The 19,583-nt window shown below is 37.9% G+C and overlaps 1 protein-coding gene and 1 long non-coding RNA gene across 6 annotated transcripts in view; both read right to left on the bottom strand.

Annotated features, from left to right (window-relative positions):
- Positions 1-19,583, bottom strand: part of LOC100333709 (leucine-rich repeat transmembrane neuronal protein 4) — a 464,907-nt gene that overhangs the window by 166,177 nt on the left and 279,147 nt on the right. The window lies entirely within an intron of this gene.
- Positions 2,773-10,938, bottom strand: LOC147842545 (uncharacterized). The gene is made up of 3 exons (XR_015497510.1): positions 7,319-10,938; positions 4,770-6,853; positions 2,773-4,573 (listed from the first exon to the last, which is right to left on the bottom strand). It is a non-coding gene; the product is annotated as an uncharacterized LOC147842545 (long non-coding RNA).

A 19,583-nucleotide genomic window follows, 5' to 3' on the forward strand; every position in this document is an offset into this window, starting at 1 on the left:
CCTCAGAAATAAAGACTAAGCCAAGAAAAATGAATCAATGAAATACTTGCTAGTACATGAATACGCATTAAATAATGTGTTTAACATCATGTATGAGAACATTTCTAAATCTGATCATAAATATCCGAAGAAAATAAACTAATTATCCCACAGTGCAACTGCAAAAATGACAATTACATTGGTAAAAAAGACCCCAATGTGTTCACATTTACAGCATCTCGATAATTCTCAGCCAAACACAGCCGAGGATGAGCTACAAAACGATCAATGTCTTGAACAAACGGCAAACACACGGGCTAGAAGAAAAAAACAATCAACAACAGCACTTAACCTGGGGGACTTGTTAATAAATGACAGTCGATGGCGAGATAGAAAAAGAGTGAAAAATTCATCAAAAACAGCAGCAGGAGGAGGAGGAGGATCCCACAGGCGCTGCTTCTACAGCATGTTAAAGGCGTTTCTATCACAGCTGAGGGATGAGACGACCAGCAGCACTCTCTCTCTCTCTCTCTCTCTCTCTCTCTCTCTATCTATCTCTTTCTCTGTCAGCAAACAAATGCAACTCCCCCTCACAGACACAACGGATACTGTTCTCCATCACACTAAAGTCTCTTTGATTTTTCTTCTTGGTTGCTGTTTTGGTAAATTAAGTTTCATTCTGATTACGTACCCCTATATACATTTCTGGACAGCGTCAGATACGTCCCAGGAGCTACAATTTTTTGCAGTTTTTGTTTTCGCGAATCCACCAGAAGATGCTGTGTATGATTTTTGAGAACTCAAATTTCGAGAAGGGCCTGGCTGCAGAGTTGCACTTGCATCTTCAGGCTTGCACGCTCAGGCACCCACACATTCTATGCAAGTGACGTCATTTACAATCGACACCTGCACCTGTCACGTCACTTGAAATCAACACAAATAAACTAAAAGTCAGTTTCCAGTTAGTTTGCGTTGACAGTGGCGACGTTGTGAAATAATTCTAAGTACTTAAGTTGACCACCATGACAGACCCCCCCCACCCGCCGAAAAGCAATTAGTATATTCATCATATTATTATATGCTTTGATGTAAATTTACCAAAGCAGACTACTATTAACATTCATACCAGTAAAGCTTATTATTTATATCAACTAAATACCAGTCTAAAAATACACACAAGGTATTCTTCCACAGGTATGAATAAAAAAATTAAATAAAAAAAAAAACACCTGGCAAATTTGAATTTTTGTTTTTATTTTAAACGTTTTAAGGAGTTGTAGTATTACAACTAACAGATACACATTCTGGACTTACAGCAATGATTCTACAAATGACTTGGGCAACTATTCTTTTTAACTATTCTTGATAAATAGGCATGTCTGCGCAGGAGTGCATCCATATGAAATCACAGTTGCAGCGCAGCTTCAACAGTCTCTGCATGATCCCAGCCCGGTTTTATAGGACCTCCACACAATGTCGAGATTGACTGAATAAGGGATTGTCTCGACTCGCTTAATGGAAAGAAAGCGACACAGATGATGAGTAACATTACTGCAGACAGAGCTGTTGCAAGGTAAGCATTCATGGTTCATTATGGTCTGTTTAAGTAACTATAGCAACTCTGGCGCCTGTCGCCTTATGTTGCCAGAAACTACGTTAATGTAAAACGCTTAGAAAAAAAAAGCACTTGAGTGACAGATAAGAAGTTTGTTGCAATGAACTTAATGAAATCCGTTACCTCTGAGATTTCTCCACCTAAGGGACACCCTTATGTAACCGAAAGACTTTCATGCAAGTGGCCACAGGTGGCAACTGTAAGGGCCTACTCACACTATGCCATCCGTACCGTGCCCAGGCCCGTTTCCCGGATCGTTTGAGAAGTGTGAGTGCGCTTAATCGGGCTCAAGCACGGTTCACTTGGCCGGCCCTGGCCCGGTTGGAAGAGGTGTGCCTGAGCCCGGTTCACTTGGGAGGTAGGCTTGTGAGTGCAAAACGCGCCAAAGCCCGAAACTGAAAGCGAGACGTGACTTTTAAGGCACTGTTTCATATGGATTTATTAATCATTCTTACTGTTCAGTGAACGCAAACTGCCGCAGTTTATTAAAGACGCAAACCCCTCACAGCACGACAGCTGCACCTTCAGCAAACCTCCTCATTCCTGCAGGACAAGGGCTTTATGATTGTTTATAAGCGCCAAAAGTGGTGGATCTGTTCGGCGAAATATCTGACTGCGTGTCCCCGCATCTCTAAGGATTGTTTGGCGAAATATTTGACGGCATATCAAACGACTGAATCGATATAACTAGAGAAATCTCCACTGTGCTACTGAGTGAGAGAGCGCTTCTCACTGAACAGCGCAGCAGCGATGACGTAAGCGTGCCGAAGCCCGTTTGTGGTGTGAGCGCGGGCCGTCGGGGGAGACGGGAGGGGGGACAAGCGTGCTTTGGCCCGGTTTGAGGCAACTGTACCTAGTGTGAGTACGGCCTAAATGACGTCACTTGCAGAGGAAGCGTGGTTGCCTGAGAGTGCAGGTCCGAGTGTGCAAGCCTGGAGCAAATCTGCAAGCTAGACTCTATTGTAAATTTCTCAGCCATTCGTGCTTGTTGTTCTCACATAAATCCACCAGAGGCCACTGTCGAATGACTGACCAACCGACTGATACCCCCACCCACCTCATTCCCTAAACCCAACCGACAGTGTTCTCAAAAACAATTCAAAAAAAGAAAAGTCCTTTCAGATTTCAGATTTTACCACATTCTTCTTCTATTATTTACTGATTTATTTTATTTTTTTGGCTTTTGTTTTTGTATTTACTCACTTTCTGGAACCATTCTTCCCCAGAAACAATGCGGGATCATCACGGACAATTTCGCTCTGTGTCTCAAATTCTCCAACATACACAGCGAGCTACTGGACAAACTGGTAACAGCGGGAAAGCAGTCCATATGAAGGTAAAGGAAAAGGAATGGCGTCATGCCACCCTGTAGTGTTTGTTTTAAAGACGAAATGCAGCCATACGTACCACTGGCTACATAATTCGCAATCTCCAGAAATGTATACAGGGGTATGTTTTCAGAATGAGCCAATTTTGGTGTGTTTGTGGACACCTAATAAGGGAATAAAGCTCATTCTGACTCTGAGTGATGTGTTTCAGGTAAGTAGCTGGGTTTCCATCGGTCTGTGTTAATGCGCATTTTAGTATCGCATGAGTAACGATTAATGGAATCACCAATCATTCATTCATTCTCCTTCGGCTTAGTCCCTTATTTATCAATGTTTGCCACAGAGGAATGAACCACCAAATATTATGGCAAATGTTTTACACAGCGGATGCCCTTCCAGCCACAACACAGCACTATGGTAAGAAACACCCATACACTCACACACACCAATTTAGTTCCTTCAATTCGCCTATACAGCATGTCTTTGGACTGTGAGGGAAACTGGAGCACCTGGAGGAGGTATTTACACATGTAACCTCATGCAGAAAGATCGTCTGGGCCATTTTATTCATTTATTCTTTTCAGCTTAGTCTCTTTATTGATCAGGGGTCACCACAGGGGAATGAACCACCAACTATTCCAGCAACTGTTTTACACAGCGAATACCCTTCCAGCTGCAACCAAACACTGGGAAACATCCATACACTCTTGCATTCACACTCATACACTACAGCCAACTTAGCTCATTCAATTCACCTATGTCGCATGTGTTTAAACTGCGGGGGCGATGTGGACCCAGAGGAAATAGCAACCTTCTTGCTGTGAGGCGATCATGCTACTCACTGCACCACCGTGGCACTCTTAGATTGCAATGTTTTAAATTAAAAACCCTTAATTAACATAAACATGATTTTTACCTTTAATAAAAATAAAAATAAAATACTAATAATTTTTACAAGTTCACACTTACAGACATTTAACAGAATAAGGAAAAAGAATATCTGGCCTGATGTCCGAGAGTTTGGATTGACACCATACAGGTAAATTGTTTTAATCCGTTTGTCGTGAGGGAGAGAGATACTGTAGGCATACCAGTGTAGTGTCTAGCCCAGCCTCAAAACACCACCCATTGTTTTTGTTTGTGCATTCAATTTGAGTATTGACCTTCATGTACGAGTGAGAGCAGCCATTGAAATCACAGCGGAATGAACCGCCACTTACTTGACAGGTGTATTTTTAATTCCAGATGGTTTGTTTAATGTGTTTTATGTGTTTATGTGTATGTGTAAAAAAAATTCTAATTAGACTGTCTTGTCGCAATGGGTGGATTTAGAGGTTTTTGCAATAAAAGCACAAGTGAATTTAGCTGGTTTTGAAGCAAAAGAAAATCAACCTTGTTAAAAACCAAAGAAAAAAGTGACATATTTGAAAAAAAAAAGTTATTTTATTTACTAGCTTATAACCTTTTAATTATCTATTAAAATAAACTTCTGAACCAAATCAGAGGAGCCTGATAGAAAATGCTTATTTACAAGAAAAGAGGTCTAATAGATTTATTTAATTACTATTTTTTAATTAATATTTTTTTAAATAACATTTTCTAAAGAAAAAATAAAAAAAATCTATTATGTATATCTTTGTATTTGATGATACTGTAGATCACAGATGTCAAACTCAGTTCCAAAAGGGCCGCAGCTCTGCACAGTTTAGTTCCAACCCTAATTAAACACACCTGATCAAACTAATTGAGTCCTTCAGGCTTGTTTGAAACCTACAGGTAAGTGTGTTGGAGCAGGGTTGGAACTAAACTGTGCAGGGCTTCGGCCCTCCAGGAATTGAGTTTGACACCCCTGCTGTAGATGCTTTGAAGAGTTCTTTAAATCCTTATTTGGAACAGATATGGACAACCCCAACTGTTGAGTTGAAATCAAAATGTACAATGTTTATTTTGCTAGTGCAGATTGTTATTCTTTAGGTGAACAATTAATCTGCGCAGGTTAATCCACCAATCTTCAGTCAAAGTCTAACCATTTGTCTCCGAGTTTGGAGTGATGTCATTTTGACACAATGTTCTTAGCCCCACCCCTCTTGCTATGAGAAAATGATGTGCAAAAAGAAAGCCCTGCCTCTACTCAATATTCTGCTACAGTCGGAAATACCAACACAATCTCACGGCAATTCGTAACTTTTTCATTTAGTGGCTAATTCGTACAAATTCGTACGATCTAATTCGTACATTTCCCCCAATGACGGTTGGGTTTAGGGGTGGGGGTAGGTGCCACGCCTCCTTTTTAAAATCGTACATTTTCTTACGACTGAACTCGTACGAATTCGTACAAATTAGCCACTAAACTGCCAAAACGTGAAATACATAGGTTTTCTCGTGAGATCAGACTGGAAATACATCAACATACTGAAATAAAATCCCAGCAACTTCCCATTCATTCATTTTCTTTTTATTTTAGTCCCTTTATTAATCAGGGGGTCGCCACAGTGGAATGAACCGCCAACTTACACAGCATATGTTTTACACAGCGGATGCCCTTCCAGCTGCAACCCATCACTGGGAAACACACAAACACTTTCAAGTTCATGTGGACTTTAAATATAATGTATACATTTTTTTTATCCCTCTGCTTTGGATTGTCTACATTTGACACAACTCAGCATTTTTTTAGAGTGCGGTAAGTTTTAACTTGCTGACTGGGAAACGGGAGAGACAGCGAACGATCTGATCGATCACAGCGAAAGTGACTGAGTGTAAATGAATGGCCTCTTTTTAGTCTTTGTAAATGGATTTGCATGTAAATGTTGTATCTGCTGGCTCTCGTCCATCTTCTGCATGTGAGCAGATTGAGAGCGGCTCTGGCTTTATTTATCACCGAGCAGAGGCTTGATGAATGAGTCCGGCATCATATCAGTCTCCGCCACTGATCCCTCAAACACACGCTTCACAATCACTGACGCGCTTTCTGAATCTGTGGAAACCTCTGATAGGCTTCTGCTCTGATCATATGATGGTAAAGATTTCCCCAAAAATGATAAATTAACATTCTTTAGGTGATATAAATATGTTAGACTTAAGATATCTACACTGTAAAATGCTGGGTTGCACACAAATCTTCCATGTTATCCCAACACAAATCAATTAAATTAACTTGATCATTTTTACTAATTTAAGTAGACTGCACATACAACAATTAAGTTGTTGCCCTAAAAAGCCTTAAGAATTGTGTCGTTTTAACTCATTTTTCAACAAGCAGCGAAATTCATGTATATGCTACTGTTATTTACAGGTACAGTAAGTTTGACACCCAGTGGTTGAACTAGGTATTGCACATCTGGTTCAAAGCAAACGCAAGAGTAGATTGCCAGATTGATTACATCAATAGGAGCAAGTCTGACTATTTGAGGTGTAAAAATTAATGGTTTCTTCGGTGCAGTGCAATGCAGACACGGACAATTTGGTATCGGTTCATTAATAATCATAACCGGTTATTATGTATTGACGTCATTTATCTCATATGTGCTATGTCTCCGTAGCTTACTATGGCGAGGGAGGCGAGTGTGAGTATTTACAATGCTCCAACTACTTAAAAATTGTCAATCTGGTTTCAAACCACATCACAGTTTAGACCTTTTTCTTGGAACGCAAAATTACCCATTATGCTTTGCGTGTATGCGCAAGGAGAATGCGAAGAACTTCCGGTCGGCAGCTGATGCGTGTAAACAGTCACATTTGGACAGCTTTGAAACAATAGTTTTAGTCTATTTTACCTGCTTTTATCCTCTTTGAACTAATACTGTTGTCCATCAGCACCATCTCCTGGACTGATCATTTAAAGAAATGCGATCTAATAGGATGGAAAACAGCTGCTGTGAGGCGTTTTCCCCTCGTTGTCAGACGGCATCTTCTGCAGTTTAAATGAAGCCTCGTCATCGCTAAAGTCAACATTTTCTCTTTATTTCAAATATATAACCAGCCCAAACAAATGTAATTCACCAAAATGTTTGACACACACACGTAGCCTGTACTGTGCCACTGACACACTGATTTAATAACTGTGACAAAGTGAAAATATAGGCTAGTGTCATTTCGAAATGACAGAAAAACACAAACCCTGGTAAAAACAACACACTTAATAAAACACAAACGGCTCGCGATTAGAATGAACAGCAAATCAGCCAGCAGAGGATCAATAACAGACTTTTATTGGTCATTTTTGTAAATTGCACGACTTTCATAGTTTCATGCCAGTACTCTGGTTCGCTCTCTCTCTGTGTGTGTGTGTGTGTGTGTGTGTGTGTGTGCGTGTGTGTGTGTGTGTGTTAAAGAGCCGCTGAGCTAACAGCTGACAGGCCGGGAACGCACACACTGTATTTCTGACGGCAGACACGTGAACTAGGAGAACGTTTTTCTCGTATTTCTGACGAGCTTGAACCGCGCTTGTTATCCATTAAAAACGTCATTGAAACCCATTTTCGGAGCGCAAAATACCAGATGTTCACGTTGTAAATGGAAGTTTTTGGCATTCTACCGGAAGACGCTGGTCGATATGGCGCCCTCCATGCAGCAGCCATGAAAAAGGTCTATAGAGAGCGCTCTTATAAAGATAATCAATGATATCCGCCAGACTCAGGCAAACAGACTCTGGCAAACTAACAGTGCTGGTACTACTCGATCTCAGTGCTGCATTTGACACTGTCGATCACAGCATACTTCTGGATAGGCTGGAAAACTGGGTTGGGCTGTCTGGGATAGACCTCAAATGGTTCAGATCTTACCTTGAAGGGAGAGGTTGCTATGTCAGGATGGGTAAACATAGATCAAGGTGGACACCCATGACGTGCAGAGTTCCACAAGGCTCAATTCTGGCACCTCTTCTGTTTAACTTTTATATGCTTCCTCTGAGAAAAATTATGAGAAAGAACCAAATCTCCTACCACAACCATGCTAATGACACGCAGATCTACCTAGCCTTACTGCCTAATGACTACAGCCCCATTGACACCCTCTGCCAATGCACTGATGAAATTTAATGAAAACTTTGTTTAGAGAAAACTGAAGTCATTGCGTTTGGGAACAGAGATGAGTTTCTCAAGGTGAATGCGTACCTTGGCAATAGGGTCAAACAACAAAAAATAAGGTCAAGAGATCAAGGTCATCTATTTAGCTGTGTCTTTATTGAATGAGCACTGTGCTGTGTCCGACAGATTGCACTATTATGTTTTTCTTTTCTTTTTCATAATCTTATAACCCATTTTAACACATTTTTATCTGTTTTATCTGTTTTTTAATAATCTTTATAATTTGTTTTTATTTTCTTAAACTTGTCTTTTTTAATCATGTTTATGTAAAGCACTTTGAATTGCCACTGTGTATGAAATGTGCTATATAAATAAAATTGCCTTGAAAATTGCTGATGCTAAAACTAGTATTTAATCATGTCAAAGGGCATTCAAACCAAGGGCATTAAAATATTCAGACAATACGGTAATTTTAAGCTTGCTGAACAAACAAGATCCTGTTTCTGTCTACTTTTCTGAAATTAATTCATTTGTTGAGTGGGGTGATGAAAACATTTTAAAAGTAAATACAAAAAAAAAAAAAAAAAAGGAAATAATTTTTGATCCCAAGTGTGTTGTCGAGCATTTACCAGTGTTTGTACATAGTCAAGAAATCACTCAGGTACAGTCATACAAGTATTTGGGAATTCACATAGACCGGTCTCTAACATGGGACACTCACGTAAACTGGACCTGTGAAAAGCTTCACCAAAGACTATATTTTATATGAATGTTATGGTTTTATGGTGTTGATAAGAAAATCATGTACTTATTTTATCAAGCTGTGTTTGAAAGTGTTATCAGGTATGGTCAATCTACATAGTATGGCAATCTTTCTGTAAACCTGAAATCAAAAATGTTTAATATTATCAGAACTGCTACAAGACTAATAGGATCTGAAACTTTTATCAGTATACAAACACTCTACGAGCAATGCACTCTGAATGAAGCGAAAAGAGTTTTAAGTAACCCATCTCATGTACTTTTCCCATCTTACGAACTTTTACCTTCTGGAAGAAGATACAGAACTTTCCGCTGGAAACGGAACAGACTTAAGAACTCTTCTATTCCAGTGTAATCAGACTATTGAACACTGAACAATAGTGTTTGAAATTCTTTTGCATGTTGACTTATTCTTTTAAATTGTTATTGTGTCAGAACCTGCTAAAGTGCTCGGCGAATGAAGAATGAACTTTTGGCCAGCGGAGAAATTAAAATGGTCATGCCCAACTGAGTCTGGTTCTCAAGGTTTTTTTTCTTCACTCCCATCAGGTGAAGTTTTTTTTTTCCCTCTCCGCTGTCGCCACTGCCTCGCATGGTTCAGGATTGGTAAAGCTACGCATCGATGAATTTGCTCTTCAGTGTTTGAACTCTCAGTAATGATTAAATCACACTGAACTGAGCTAAACTGAACTGAACTGAACTTAAACACTAAAACCTGGACCACACTGTTCCAGTTACTGAACCACACTGTTCCAGTTACTATGACCATTTATGTGAAGCTGATTTGACACAATCTACATTGTAAAAGCGCTATACAAATAAAGCTGAATTGAATTGAATCTACAGAAAATTTCCCCTTGAGGGACAATAAAGTATACAAACAAACAAACCGCGTGTACGGCTTTACACACTTGCAAATATAAGAAAATAATGAACAATACTCAAAATGTGTTGATCTGAACCTATTAGTTATTTCGAAACTTGCTAAACACCACTCTGGATAAGCTGGGAGAGGGAAAATATGGCATCACAAAGATGATCGTGCCACAAAACCTACAAAAATCGTGCCACAAAAATCTAACCCTTTTGAATTAGACAAAAAAGCTGTATTTTAAAGTGGAGAAATTGGGGGTCAGATTCAGTATTACTATTGAGTTGAGTTCAACAGCTCTGACTGGTACAGTTGTGATATAAACAAAACATTTCAGTTAAGATTACGTCAAACATTGAATTAAAAAGGCACATTTTTCAGAGGACCTTTAAAGACTGGAGCACCTGCAGAATCAGCCTTAACATCTCATTACAGACACAGAGAAATGATGGAGAGGACACACTCTCGTCATAATTAACACTGGCAGCTCAAAGAGGCAGATCCGGAAGACAAACGTCATGCTCTCACATCATCCGTCTCATTCATTCAGTGAAAAAGCTGTCATGTGTTCACTTCCCACTGTTCTGGTTTAAGAAAAAGCTCTCACTGAATGAGACATCAGTGAAGTCAGATGGCTTTAAATGCAGTCCTACTGTTTTTAACTATGACATGCTGTTAAGATGGCATGTTGTGATGCTGTTGTGGTATCGGGCAGCAGCTGATGTCAGTCCTGATGAATACAAACTGACCCTGGTGTTCATAACCTCCTGACTGCCAATAATAAAGAACACAACTAACTAACTAACTAGATTTTAGTCTTTCAATATCAATATTTAACATCTATTCACACACACACAGTAACAGTAAAATGAGGGTAATTCAAATGCGTAGTCCTGGTAACAGGCAATAAAGTCGGTACAGATGGCAATAACATAGAGAATGAAACAAGGTTAGGGTCAAGAAACACAGAAAGGCTAAGCTAGGAAAGGCTTTGTGGTGTTACAATTACAAGACTCAGCAAAGTGTGTGGCACTATGAGTGCTCTATATAGTCCGTGTAATCAGTCTTAAAAGAGCTCCCAGCTGTGTGTGTGCAATCATCGGTGATCCAGAACAGGTGTGTGTGAGGTGCACGACAGGAGTTGTAGTTCAGTAGCAGCTTTGTAGTTCTGGTGATATTGAATGTTCTCCAGTGATCTATAAGGGTACACTGTAAAACCTAAACAGTTAAGGTAACTCAAACCATTTGAGAAAACCGATTTCAACAAATCATTAAGGTTAAAAAACTTACCCTAATGATTACTGTGAACTTAATCCATTTAAGCTGAAGTAATGAGGTATCTAATTAACTCATTACATTCAACACTGAGTTCAAAGCTGTTTTCAAATGAGTAGAATTAACTTTCAGTCAATTTTGAGTTAACTACACTCATTTCATTTGATAAAGTTGACTGTTGGGTTTTATCGTGTATATATATAAAGGGGGGCTAATATTATTGACCTTACAAAGAAACCATAAAAATACAAGTATACAAACAAACAAAAAAATATAAATAAATAAATCTAAAAGAAATAAGACTTTCTCCAGACTATAGCAAGCATAAAAGGAACACTGTAAATGTTATCTTTGTTAAACAAGACTTATTAACTTGTTTTGAAAAATAATACATTTCACAGGAGAATAACTGTATATACAGTGTATATGCAGTGCATACATCATTTACTGTGAATTCATACAATCTAATTTATACAATTTAGTACGACTTGCTTATCACCCAGTGACGGTTGGGATTAGGGGTGGGGTTGGGTGCCACGCCTCCTTTTTAAAAATTGTACTTTTTCGCACGACTAAAACTCGAATTAGCCACTAAACTGACAAAACGTAAAATTCTCACAATCTCACGTTTCCTCGTGAGATCAGGCTGCAAAAACCATACCTCCAGGGACATATTTGGTGGTCTCCAGAAATATATACAGGGGTACGTATTCAGAATGAGCCTAGGTTGGTATAGACATCCCTCACCAAAACAACAACCAAGAAGAAAAAAAACAGAGACTTTAGTGTACACTCTCAGAAATAAAGGTACAGGAGCTGTCAGTGGGGTAGTACCTTTTCAAAAGATACACATTTGTACCCAAAGAGTCCCCACTGGTACCTCAAAGGTACATATTAGTGTCCAAATGTACCTAAAAAGTACCTTTAAGGTACCATTATGGACCCTTCAGCTACAAATATGTACCTTTTGAAAAGATACTGCCTTAGTGACAGCGCGGGAGCGGTCGGTAACGGGTTTATTTTTGATGGGAGCGGGCAGTCTAACAATATCGCTTCCGACTTCCGAGCGAACGAACACGTGTATGTATGTGCGAATGAGACAGCATAATGCTGCGTTTAGCTTGTTTGTTGCTGTCTATATGTGTGCGAATGAGAGAGAGAGCTTTGTACTGTCTCCCTCTCCCTTACCCCCCCTCTCTCTCTCTTTCTCTCTCTGTGTGCGTGTGTGTGTTTGTGAATGAAAGAGAGAGCGAGACACTGTCTGTGTGTGTGTCACTTGCTTGTGCTTGTGTGTGTGTGTGTGTGTGTGTGTTTATACCAGCAGCTTTTTATAAGCTGTCGGGACACTGTATAGCTGGGTGGTTTTCAGTTTTGTTCTCCCCGCGTCCGTTAGCGGAAACGGGCGCGGCGGGTAGGAAACAGGGAGAACAAATATAAGCGGGAGCAGTCGGGTTCAGGCTAAAACCTGGCAGGGGTGGGCGGGAGCGGGATTCAAAATTTAGTCTTGTGCAGATCTCTAGTCTGGGTTGTATAAATAGAGAATATTCTGAGAAAAAACTCTTGAAAAATCGGAACAATTCTGTAAAAAAAAAAAAACAACTAACTTTGAGCTGCTGAAAAAATGCAATAATTTTAAAACTGCGCACACAGTATAGTCTCCAGAAAACTTACGCAGCTTCACAAAACACCATTAAAATAACTTTCAATCTTTTCGATTTATGCAAACACACTCATAAAGCCATGTTTACCTTTTAATACCAATGTCATTATACGCATAAAACTAACAAACCATCCCACGCATACACAGTGCCACACAATCCTTCAGAAGCCAACATATATTCACAGCATATACCTGTATGAATATGAATAAATGCGATACTAGTCACATTAGCAGCGAGCAGCTCTAATAAACCATCCGAATCCATGCATAACAGTGATGCATAACAACGCCTCAAGGTTGTTCTTCAGGTAAATCAACAGAATCTGATCCACACAACAAGCAAGCATGCACACAAAGGCTGATGTCTGGAAGCAGGCGGTGGAGTGATTATTCTCCTCCTTCATAACTGGGCTATTTATGATCTCTGTGACCCGCAGGTAGAGCTCCGCCATTCACTCAGCTTAAACATTGATTCATTGATGCTCCCGTGACTTAAGGCCGTCTGCTGACAGTCAGTCAATGATATGAATCGCACCGCTGCCAGGATTTGCACAGCAGCACTTCCTCGGGAAACTCATTACGAAATCAGAAACGGCAAAAAAGGAAAGGAGGAGAGAAAGCTCAATGCTGATCTACGACGAAGCCTGGATACATTTCATTGTCTGGGGTCTGAAAACAAATGATGGGATGCTGAATGGAGGTGTTGTTGAAGATTGCAAACACGTCTTGGGAAGACTTTTTCATGAATAGATGTAGTTGAGGTTATTGTAACTAACTATGCTTGACCAAATTATGTTAGCCTAATTGATTTAAAACATTTGAGTGGATTGAACACAAACAATTAAGTTGTCGTCCCAAAAAAACTTAAGAATTATTTCAGCTCATTTTAAATCTATCTATCTATCTATCTATCTATCTATCTATCTATCTATCTATCTATCTATCTATCTATCTATCTATCTATCTATCTATCTATCTATCTATCTATCTATCTATCTATCTATCTATAATGGCAAAAGAAAGATTGAGAGAAAGCTTGATGCCTAGATACCTTTAATGGTCTGCGGTCTGAAAACAAATGTGAAATGAAGGTGTCGGTGAAGATTGCAAACACATTTTGGAAAGAGTTACCTTTTAAAGGGAATGGATGTAGTTGTAACCAATGCTTGACCAAATTCACAGCATTATTTTTTTATATTATAAATATTTATAAAATAAATGATCAAAAGTACAAATGTAATTAATTTATTTAAAAAAAATGTAATTGAAATTAAAATCTTTTAGACTGTAAAATAAATGCTGGGCTTTATACAATTCCTTCATGTTGTCCCAACACAAATTGATTAAGTTAATGTAATTATTATAACAAATTTACCATCCATCCCACCATCCATCCATCTATCTATAAATCTGTCTATCAGAAACGGCAAAAAAAAGGAGGAGAGAAAGCTCAATGTTGATCTATGATGAATCTATGATGAAGCCTGGAAACACTTCAAATTAATGCTTGACCAAAATCACAACATTGTTGTGCTATTATAAATTCATAATTATAATTTAAGTTATTATAATTAAAGTTTTATTTTAATTTTATTCATATATATATATATATATATATATATATGAATAAAATTATAATAAAACTTTAATTGTGACCCATTGACCCATTCATATATATATGAATGGGTCACACACATGGGTCACACACAATTTCTTCAGGTTGTGGCAACAGAAATCAATTAAGTTAACCTGGTTGTTTAAAGACCTTTACATTGAACATAAAACAATTAAAGTTGTCACAAAGAAAACTAAAAGACTGTAAAAGTTAAATAGTGAATAAAAAGTTGAGATAAGTTGAATTAACTTAGTTTTGGTATAATTATTGCAGTTTATTTATTTTATCATTCAACCATTGTATGGCAACAGGTTTAAAATAAAAGTCAACTAATACATTTTTACAATGTACATATCCCTATTTTTTACAGTGTACATATCCCTAATAATAGCTTCTGACCAATATATATATATATATATATATATATATATATATATATATATATATATATATATATATATATATATATATATATATATATCCTGTTTTCTTTTTTAACTAAAACACAATTTCAAAAGTATTTTAAAAGAAAGTCAAACAAATAAGCGCTTCTAATACATTTAAAAATAACAAATAATACAAAAAAATAATAATCTATAATAATCCATTAAAATAAATAAATGAATAAATAAATAAATAAATAGATAGATAGATAGATAGATAGATAGATAGATAGATAGATAGATAGATAGATAGATAGATAGATAGATAGATAGATAGATAGATAGATAGATAGATAGATAGATAGATAGATAGATAGATGGATTAACGGGTGGGTAGATAGATAGACAGATAGACAGATAGACAGATAGATAGATAGATAGATAGATAGATAGATAGATAGACAGACAGACAGACAGACAGACAGACAGACAGACAGACAGACAGACAGACAGACAGACAGACAGACCGATAGATAGATAGATAGATAGACAGACAGACAGACAGACAGACAGACAGACAGACAGACAGACAGACAGACAGACAGACAGACAGATAGATAGATAGATAGATAGATAGATAGATAGATAGATAGATAGATAGATAGACAGATAGATAGATAGATAAATAAATGAATATATATTTTAATAGCACTGTGAAAATGTCTACTGAATGCCACTGATCTCTTTAGTCTCTTCTCAGAGTCTGAAGGTTATTTTTTAGTGTGCGTGTTTCGAGTTCTTCACAGTGGAGGTAATGGGGCATTTATGTTGGAAATGCAAAAACAGTGAAATGGAAAAGCCAGTGAAAAGGCACAAAAATAAATAAGAGCAAAAGTGGACAGTGAATGACAAGTTCTGTGCGTTCTCATGCTATTACCAAAACAAATACAAGCCTTACTGATTAAACACACATATTGCTATTGTCATCTATTGTCATTTGCAAATAAAACTTTCAATATAACACATATTATAGTGGATGTGGCATTAACTACCTAACCTCAAGCTTTCCCACACACATGCCATACATATTCATTTAGCTTGTTCAAGTTGACGTATCTAATCATGAAAAATACAAGCACATCTACATATGATGAATGCACTTCATACACCGCAGATCAATGCAAACACTCATGCTGCTAAGATGCATCAAAAACGTTGACAACAAAATCAATCCCTGCTAATTACTGCATTGCATTTATTAACATACGTGTTTGCACAAAGATACTTTTAAAAGCAAAACACTGCCGGTGAATAGTGTAAAAAATAAGTACATAAATAGCACTATAGCTTGTCCTCTGTCTTGATGATTGAATAATATTTTGAAAAGAGAACCGAAATATACTGGTGTTATGGTAAAAATTGATTGATATTAATAAATTGAAATTGAAAAGTAAAGTTAAAGACTTAAAGAAAGCAAGTAAACCTGATGTAACTTGTAACTGTAACTGTTATTATGCACATAATTCATTTACTTAAACATTTTAGGGCAATGGGACAAACGTTACTTAAAAAAAAGTGAGTAAACCCATTGCAACTTGGAACTATTAAGTTTCATAAATATGTACATAGTTCATTTACTTAAATTGAAAGCAATGGGTTTACTCACGTTTTTAATTAAGCCAACTACAACATCATATTTTACAGTGTGTTAACTGCTGAACCACTCCAAACATAAACTATTTAGACTATCTGTTAACATTTACAGATTCACTAATTATTGACATTCACAAAATATACCCATAATAATTTAATATTTTTATTACTTGATGACTGTAACATTTTAAACATTGATTATTTCATTATTTGTAGTGGCAGAATACACTCTAAAAAAAAATTCTGGGTTCCACACAATTCCTTTATATGGTCCCAACATGAATCGAGTAGATTAGCTTGATATTATTATTTTTTTATATTATTTTTTTATTTAAGTGAATTGAGCATAAAAAAAAAAGAATTGTGATCCCAAAAAGCCAGAGATCTCTTTGTTTACAATTTTGTGGGCGTCCAAATGGTTTCAGTCATGCGTGTTTGAATGGCGTAGGTGGGAAATCATGAGGTCAGACAGGTCAGACAGTACCTCAAATTTATTTCATACAGATTACAAAGCCAGAAAACATTTGTTTTCAATTGTATTTGGTTTGTTTAAAAGTATCGATTTTAAGCTTTATGTAGATATATTTCTCATGTTTGTGAGGCAAGTATTACAGCACGTTTACCGACCTAAAAGGATACGATAAAGCTGCAGAAGCTGCCATAAAAGCACATGTCCAAACTGAACCCCTTTCTTGGAGAATCATCAGCCTATAGCAATCCACGATTGGCTCCTTCACAAGAAGGCAGTGCTTTTAAGGGGCTTTTTAAACTTAGATATTTGATTCGGAACTTGTTTCGCTTGCCCACTTACCTCAGTACATTTGGTACATATGTGAAACCCGCAATCACGCTCTGATCCAAGCCAAAATAATATATCTGAGATTGCCTGAATAAGAGAGTCTCGGCTTGGTTGCAACAAACTCTAGAGAGATTTGGTTGTAGTGAGAAAGCAATTTGATCCAATGATCTAACAAACCAGGGTATATCACAGTGTATTATGGATATGTAATAGGCATATAAGAGGAGGGAATGATGAGTAGGATGAGATGTTATTCCTACAAATAGATGTTTCGACGCGAAGTCCCGAAGCTAAAGTGTTTTAAAACACAATGTCACGTGACCAAGGTGAACCAAAACACACGGGTCAAGTGACTAAAGTGTTTTGAAACACCAGGTCACGTGACTAAAGCAGTTCAGAGTATCAGTCATTTCAGCGTTCTGAGAGCTGGCCAATCTGCGATTGATTAACAATGTGAGTAAAATCTCTATCTCATGTAGCTTAGTGGACAGTGTGTGTACACAGATTAACTGTGCTACAAATGTCCAGATTTCAAAATCCCGACTTGTACAAATACTCTAAAATTATGAAGATATATTTTAATAATGTTCATTTTTATGACCAAAACAAAACATTCATTCACAAAGTGTTCATTCGGATGTCCGACCAATGCCAAAACAAAACACTTTGCAAGCACACAGGATTTAAAAACTAACATCTATAGCTGTTTCACCCTGGATTCAAATCCATAATCTTAGCATGATAGTCAAGAACTCTCACCGCTTCACTAAATCACCTGAAAACTCTACAACTCTACAATGTGGGGTTTAATTACTCAATTTGCATAACTGTTTCTTTGCTGAAGCTGTTCTAAAGCAATATATATATAAAAATGACCACCAGGTGTTAATCTAGAGACAGATTGTGAAACGTTTCAAAGCTTTGACATGTGCTTTAACTGTTTCAGTGTTTTGTGAAGCTTCACTCTGCCCACCACAAGATAAAAGTATGTTTCCTGTCGAATACAAAAGTGACTGTCTAACTGAACTAGTAAAAATATATATAATACCAAGGCGACTTCTAATATAGGATAGATCTATATTTAACAACCATTAACAATTGAAATGAGGCTATGTATGAGGAATTCTTACCTCTGATTTATATTTGGTGGCCTTGTCTGTGGGTGTCACCATTCAAAATTAAAGTGCACCTCTTTGCTTATATTTCGCATCATTTCAATTAAAATAACAACGAATGACAGCTGAGCGGAATACAGGAAAATAAACCAAACTCTGACCAATGTCAGGAGAGTTTACTCACACGTGACTTGTTTTAATGAATTTGGTCCATTTAGAAACTTTGCCATGTGAAAATGAACCACACAAAGAACAAAAATCAACATTTTAACAATTTTAATCCCTTTTTCGGAACAAAACAATCAATCTACAGGTGAAAGCACCCTAAGAAAACCTATATTTATGACAGACACACAATGAAGCTGCACAAACTGTCGTAAAAACACACGTGTGAACCAAGCCCCTCCCCCAGAAAATCATAAGTCTTTAGTGATCGATGATTGGCATGTTTATTAGAAGGCGGGGTTTCCTTTTTGCTAGAGCATCCATATTGACTATTCTTGTTTAATATAGTATTATGGTTGTTTATATTCATTCATTTTCCTTTCGACTTTGTCCCTTTATTAATCAGGGGTCGCCACAGAGGAATGAACTTATCCAGCATATGTTTTACGCATCAGATGCCCTTCCAGCCGCAAACCAACACTGGAAAACACCCATACACACTCTAGCATTTACACACATACGGCCAATTTAGTTTATTCAATTCACCTATAGTGCATGTCTTTGGACTGTGGGGGAAACCGGAGCACCCGGAGGAAATCCCACAGCGAACACGGAGAGAACATGCAAACTCCACACAGAAACGCCAACTGATCCAGCCTAGGCTCGAACCAGCAACCTTCTTGCTGTAAGTGACAGTGCTAACCACTGAGCCACTTTGACACCCAAGTTGTTTACACTTTACAAAACTTCCATTCAGGGACAACACAACACAAATTTGGACTGTCCCTGAAACATACAGTAGAGACATCTGGTCCTAATTTTATTGCTGCAGAACGTAATAACATCGCATTCTGGTCTCTTCTGTGTCTCAGTGAGCTTTCAGTGAGCTTCTCTCTCCTCCAGCGTCAGGCATTAGTATTCGGGTGTTCACTTCTCGCAGCAGTAGGCGCTGCCAGCCACTTAATTTGTCATTTATTGCTCTACGACAACTGAAGTAATTGAACCTTTTGCCCACAGAACGTCACTGGCTGCCCGGTGGCCATTTCTCGCAGCCTCACGTTGGGCCACTTCCACAAGGCCTTGGCTGGAAAATGGAGGGCAGGATCTCATTTCTGGAAAAGCCTAGGATGGTTAGTGGGTCTCGTCACCTTTCGGCCTTCACTGGACTGACCCGAGGAACGGAGGAACAGACAGAGGATTCGGGAGGATTTGACTCTTCAACTGGCTTGAACTGGGTGAAATGTGCCTAATGAAAGACTGAAGTGCTGAAGACTGAACTGCATATGAGCGAGTATAAAAAGTCATAGTATGGTCGGAAAATATACTACAGCAGGTC

The sequence above is a fragment of the Danio rerio genome, chromosome 8 (genome assembly GCF_052040795.2).
Source record: "Danio rerio strain M-AB ecotype USA chromosome 8, GRCz13ab, whole genome shotgun sequence".
Taxonomy (NCBI): domain Eukaryota; kingdom Metazoa; phylum Chordata; class Actinopteri; order Cypriniformes; family Danionidae; genus Danio; species Danio rerio.